Raw genomic sequence first — 7,252 nt, 5'->3', positions numbered from 1 at the left:
TAATCGTGATGAAAGTTCTATGATGGAAGTGATAGCAGATTTGAAGGAGATGGCGAGGGAGGCTATGCTCGACATGAACCCTACGTGCCCAAAAACATAATGGATCCTCTGCGAGCTTCAGATGTGGGAGGAACACCACCAGTTCTCATCAGCAATGCAGGTATCTTGGAGCAGCTGTATCGTATGGGGGACACTCTGAACAACTTTAACTCGAGGTTGAGCACGGTGGAGCGTCGCAAAACAAGGCGAGGTCGTCGTTTCCTCGCCATGGCCACGCTGTGGAGAAGGTCTCCATGATTGAAGGAGACACACGAGATGTTCGCGGCTAGGCTAGGGGAGGAAATCCTCGAATCACTCCACGACGCCTAGAGTATTCTGATGATGTTGAACCTATTGTGGAACTTATTGATGAGGACACCGATGGGAGAGAGAGGCCTCGTATCGACAATCAGGTTGTCCCGCATCCACATAGGTCTGGGCGTACGGTGGACGAGCGTTGCCGTGCGGAGAATATCCAGAATCAAGATGAGGAAGGAAGGGATTTTTCAATCCTGAAGAGGAGACTTGGCATAAGGTTGGAAGATGACTATTTGAGGATGTTGCTTCTAGAATGGCAAAAGGAAGTAAACGGTGGGGAAGCGAGGCCCCATGATACAACGTGTATGCCCCTACATATCCAATGGATGATAGGGTGCCGTACCGCGAACACGAGCGTTCCCCTCCACGAGGAAGGTTTGAGAATTATGGACGAGGCTATCCGAGGAATAGACGGGGAAGGATGGGATACCAGCATGGAAGGGCGCTATATCATGGGAGACGAGAGGCGCGCCCTCAGCGGAAGAAGCCCCTGTCATTGTTCCTATAGCTTCTCACAGTGTTATGGGCAATGGATCCAGGACGCATTCTCATGACAGGGACGACGTCCAAATTCAAGAAAGGTTGCAAAACAACGATGAGGTACCGAGACGTGGCCAGGAGGAACCTCGTGCACAAGGGATGTACAAAATCAAGATGGCAATATACCACAACCGCATCCTCAGGGCGAAGGGCGGCAAGATCCACCAGTACACCCGGGGGGTAACCAAGGGGAACAACAACAGATTGTGGAGCAACCCCGACAACTCAATATTCAAATCATTCCTGGAGTTGGAACATTTAATGTGTATGATCTAAAGAGGCTGCTCAACCATCTGGAAGGAGGAAGGGTTACAACAACTGCACAAGCCCCGTCCCCCTTCTCTGCTGTAGTAAGGGAAGCGCAGTTACCTGTTGGATATAGAAACACAACCAATGACTTGCGTTTTCACGGAAACTCTGACCCCGTGGAGTTCTTGGACGTTTCAACATAGAAATGGATGTATATCAAGTACCTGACTTGGCATGGTTTCGTCTGTTGGCAGCCACCTTTGGAGAAGGTGCCCAACAGTGATTCCAGAAACTTGGTCCATGAATTATCACGTCGTGGGAACAAATGAAAACTTTGTTTTTGACTCAATTTTAAGCTGCGGTGAAGTATACTCCACATGTCACCACACTAGCAAATGTGAAACAGAAGGAAGGAGAAAGTTTGACTTCATACTTCAAAAGGTTCAATGTAGAGTCGACCTTGGTGAGAGGCGCGACAGACGAGACACTGAAAATACTCCTTATAGCTGGTCTACTTGTGGGAAAAGATTTCTGGAAACATTTGCAAGGAAAAGACCCAGTGTTAGCTGATGTACTTGAACAGGCTGAATCCTTCAAGGCAATCGAGCAGTCGCTCACTGAGACCAGAAAGAACGATAACACCAACAACTAGAAGGGGCGAGCTAAGAGGAGGGATAGGTCTGCAAGTCCAAAATATCAACGGAATGCTCGGAGCCCTAATAGGGTAAACGCCACGAGCATGAGGAGAGAGTGGAGTCCACCGTCGAATTATGAAAAAAGGGTAAGCAATTATACTCTCTTGGCGGCATCCATTGATCACATCTTTGAAGTGAATAAGGACAGAGGAATCTTCAAGAAACCAGACCGCCTGACCTCATGGCAGAGTAGAGACAAGAAGAAATATTGCGAGTACCATGAGTCTACCGGACACGATACCCATGAATGTCGTCACTTAAAAGACGAAATTGAAGAGTAATCAAGGCTGGGTATCTGGGGGAGTGGATTGATAAGGTGAAGCGACGCAGGGGAAACGACGACAAGGGGAAAAATGAAAGGTATCCCCCACAAACAGACGTTGATGAAAAGCCAGTGGATGTTAAGTTCCAAAGGGCTGGAAGTATTAGAGCGATCTTTGGTGGACACCCATTTATCGGCTATAGTAATCGGGCATTAGAGAGGAATGCTAGAGAAACGCGACATCAACCACTCACCAATATTCATAACTAGGAGGATCGACCCCCGAAAACATTTAAAGGAGAGTCTGCTAATATTACTTTCAGGGAAAAAGAGTCAAGATGGGTGCATCATCCCCATAACGACGCGTTGGTGATAACTATGTTTATTGGAACGATGAATGTACATCGAGTCTTCCTGGATAACGGAAGCTCTGCGAACATCTTGTACTACAACACGTACAAGAAATTGGGTTTCCCAGATAGTGATATGAACTTCGAAGATGCGCATGTCTATGGTTTCACCGGGGAAGTAATAAGGGTTATAGGTTCGATTAGGCTTCCTGTCACACTTGGAGAAGGAGCTCTATATGTTACTCAAATGATAGAATTCAAGGTGTTCGATCAAGAATCCCTACATAATGTGCGGGTAGGCAGACCTTGGTTATGAGCCTTCAGAGTGATATCCTTGATACATCACTTAATGACAAAGTTCCCAACGCCTAACGGAGTAGGCATGTGATATCCCGTATTTTCAGAATTATTATTATTAATAATTGAATATGTTTATGTGATTTTCTGATTTAGAAGGAATAAAATGGTGGATATTTTATTCCTATTTGACGAGTTTGTGTTATTAAATGGTAATGTGCTAATTGTTAAGTGTTATATCGATCCTTATTAATTTCTGAAAATATTTATTTAAATGTATTATTTTCAAAAGTTTATTTGAAAACCGATCATTTTATTGATATCGGTAAATTGGGTTCGTTTAGTAATATTAGGGATTAGATGGATATTCGGTCTCCTATGTGTTGTATGTAATATTAATTGTGTGGGATTCAGTTGTGATTGAGGATTATTTGTATTGTTAATTACTGAGTCGTATCGTTTTGTTTTTGTCTTTAAAAGTGATTTTATTGAAAATTTAATTTCATAAATATTTAAATTATCTTTAAAATTATTTTTATGACTTTATAATTACAATAATTATATTTGGGATTTTATAAAATTTAGAAATCAATATTTCATCAATTATTTAGCCCTGTATGAATTTCTGATTTCATTTATTTGTAAAATCTGTATTTAATTCCAAAATTCTTCAAAAATTACGAAACTCATATTTATTGAAGTTTGGAATATTCTGAGAATTTTAAAATTATTTTGGGAATTTTTAGGATTAATTTTACCCGCGCGTTGAATCTTTTAATTGCTAAAAGCGGGTATAAATTGCGTTTCAAAAATTGTTTTAAAATTTACGAAATTTATGTTTTTATAAACTTTGGGATATTTATAACATTTTCAGACTATTTTCTTAATTTTCTGAATTTGTTTCAACTGCAGCTCGGTTCGTTAAACCGTGTAATGCGGGTATAGCGAGCGAGTCAAATATGCTTTAAAAATTATGAAAATTTTATTTTAATAGTTTTTAAATATTCCGAGAATTTTAGAATTATTTTGGTAATTTTTCGGATTTTATGTACCTGCATGTTTGTTCGTTTAATCATAAATTGCGAGTATGATGTTAGATTCAAAAAATATATATTAAAAATTACAAAATTTATATTTTATTAGTTTTTAAATATTTTAGGAATTTTAAAATGATTTTGGTAATTTTTTTATTTATTTTCACCCGCAAATTATATCATTAAAAATCAAAATACGGGACAAAATTGAGCTTGCAATTGAAATAGCACGTAAAAGAATACGTGTCACAATTTGTGTACACGTGTCTTGTTAAAAGAAAAAGGAAAAATAATCCTAACTACCCTGACCCCCCACCCCCTTCTCATTTGTTCACTCGCCCCCCATCTGCGTACATCCCCTCCCCGCTTACGTCCCTCTCTTGTCTCTGTCTCTATACTCAGTCAGTATATATTTTAATTATTCAAAAATTCACATCTTACAAACCGTTCATCCAAATTTTAATTATTATATATATAAACGATCAGCGCTTCGATATCTACGCATAGGTATATATATTGCAAGGTTTTGAGAAGAAGATTTGCGGAGCATATTTTACGTTTTAATTTATTTTCGGGACGTAGAAAAAGAGTTTGGAGTCGGTGATTACTCCACATGGCATTTCAGCGTGTATATTTCTATGGCTATTAATTTCGGATTTTTCTGGAGATATTTTCCGGACATCAGATTTTCTCTTCGGGTTGATCAGAATTTATTTTAGGTAAAGATTCCGAAATTTCGCCTTCGTACTTGTGTATATTATAGCATGTTAGTGTTTATATATTTATATCATAATTTTTAGAAATTGTTGGAGAAGTCACTTTTGGTCCGAGTTTTGGTTCAGGTGGTCGTGTTATTCATTTCTGGAGTGTTTATACGTGTAAATATAAATTATTGTGTTGATTATTGTTGGTTGTGTCGATATGATATCGACTGGCAGTCCGAGAAATAGAGGAGGTGTTGTCCAATTTCCAAGAAAATATTATTTTTAGTTCTGAAGATTATTATTTTTATTATTATTCGAAAATAAATCCAAATTATTTAGTTAATGAATTTTAATTGATTATTTAATTCGAGTTAATTATTTCTTATAATTTAAAAATTCCAAAAAATAGTTCGAGCTTTAAAATATTATTTTAAATTATTTTCTAGGCTCGATAATTCTTATAAAATTATTTTCGGGTGTTCGAGCCCTATTATTTAGTTATAAAATGATTCGGAGACCCGTTTTAAATCCGAAAAATGTTCAAAAATTCATAATAAATAAACCGTTCGTCCGTTTAATACGAAACGAACGCCTCTAGACTCAGAAAAACATTTCGCTTTCATTCAAAATACTTTCGAGACCCAAATGCTTTTGTTTCGAAAGGTCGCTTGTTTTACGAATCATTCTGAGTCGATTTTTGATCGATAAATCATATTTTGAGCCGATTTTAGTTTTAAACATACCGAGTCGACCCTTTTGATGAACCGAGTCATATATGATATGAATTATGTGATACGTGAGTTATGTGTTTACGTGTTATGTGAATTACGTGTGTATGTGGATCAAGAGTCCTGTGTTTGTCTGTTATATTTATGTGTGGGCTATCGTATGGGTAGATGATAGGCTTTTGACGCGCAGTTCGTCGAGTGATTATCGTTTAGATGATTAAAGTTCTATATTTTAATTATAGATGCGGATCTCTCAAGTCGATCAGGACCAGATGGAATGGGTGAAGAGTAGAGTTGAATAGTATGAAATCTTGGGTTGCAGCACTGCATGAGCAGCAGACCAAATGATTAGTTGAATAAAGACGGTGATGTTTTGAGGTAGAATGTCAGAATATATGCGTCTTTGCGAGTGTGACTAACTCTTAAAACCCAAAGGCAAGTATCCCTATCATCACTTATTGTTCAAGTGATATTTATTTTAAATCTTATCATGCAAGTATTGCTCTCCCTATTCAGTTCGTAATAGATAAATGTTTTACATATCGCTGAATTAAATGATTCTGTTTGTGCAAATATTCTTCTGTTGTTCTATGTTCAGAATAGCTAAGTGACTTTACTTATCAAAATATCGGATTTATAAATGTTTTGGATTTTGAGAAAGATAATTTGGTTGCGAGTATTCCTGCCCAAGTGAATGGGGGAATAAAATTATTTAGGATGTCGAAGGATTCGGCTCCTTTTTCAATAAAAAGGTTTTTAAGATTGGAATGGTTATTGGTTATTGGTTATTGGTTACAGCGTAGGTGATCGAGATATCGGTCCAGCTGTAATATCTTTCAAGGCTAGTTATGCCTTTTCTGGCGCCCTATAGGTACCGTATGTCTTTGGGATACGGGTAGTACCTATATTTACGGTATGGCTGCGGGATACCGGTGTTGTTTTGAGACCGATCATCGGGAACATCATGAAATGTTATTGGTTCCAATCTAAATTATGGTTTGCTAAATTGTTTTGATAATCATATAACAAATGATTTATCAACTGTTTCTGTTTTGGATTAAAAATAAAATATGGTTTTGATTCAGATTCTGATTCATGTGGATATTTAGTTTGTTGTTAAATATCAAATGTGGTATTAGTATAGATGATTGATGTTGACTTCAATATGGAATGTTGTGAGCATCACAGTTCGTATTAATATCTAATTTGATATGACAACAAAATAAGTATTAATATCAAGAGTTCGGTTTTGAGTAAAGTTTATGATTCAATCCATAATCATTGTTTCTTGTTATTATTATTTACGATATTTCCGTAAACACTATTTTACGAGTTTTATTCTCGTCAAGAATGAAGTATTTCGCTCAAAAATATCAAAATGGTTTGGAATACAATTAAGGAATCAATTTTGGGATTCCTCAACTAAAATTTTATGATTCAGCAATTATGATTTTTTTTAATGTTCTGCGCTGAAGCAGATGTTGGTTTTATATCAAAATGACCCTATATATGTTATAATTAACTTGCTGAGCATTTCTTCCGCTCATACTTGCCTCTTTTTAAATTTAACCTCCAGTGAGGATTAGCTTGCGCTGTTTAGCTGCGTAATTCGAGGAAGCAAGGAAGAAGCTTTTGAAAGGTGGTTGGTCCAGGGTGTGCGAACTAGTGTAAGTTTTATTGTGTAAAATTGTTTATATTATATTATATTATAATTGTGTTATTTTATAATTGGGCCTAGTATACTTCTTTTTGAAGTTATACTAGGGGGTTTAGCTTTGAGTTTGGAAATTGTTGAAAAGAGTTTTAAAGAGAAAGTGAAAAATTATTTTGGAATTTGGGATTCTTGTTTCTAGAACTGTAACCTTAAAAGATCTTGGATTAGTTTGGGGTCAATTATGATAAATATCTTCCGCTGTCATTTATTTATCGATTAAACAGGTTAATTTGAATTGAGGTTTCATAGTGACGACCAAATCCTCTGACCCCGAATTTGGGGGCGTTACAGGTTGGTATCAGAGCTGAGGTTATATTAAACT

The sequence above is a fragment of the Apium graveolens genome, chromosome 3 (genome assembly GCF_009905375.1).
Source record: "Apium graveolens cultivar Ventura chromosome 3, ASM990537v1, whole genome shotgun sequence".
In the NCBI taxonomy this organism is placed as follows: Eukaryota; Viridiplantae; Streptophyta; class Magnoliopsida; order Apiales; family Apiaceae; genus Apium; species Apium graveolens.
This window is presented reverse-complemented; position numbering follows the sequence as displayed.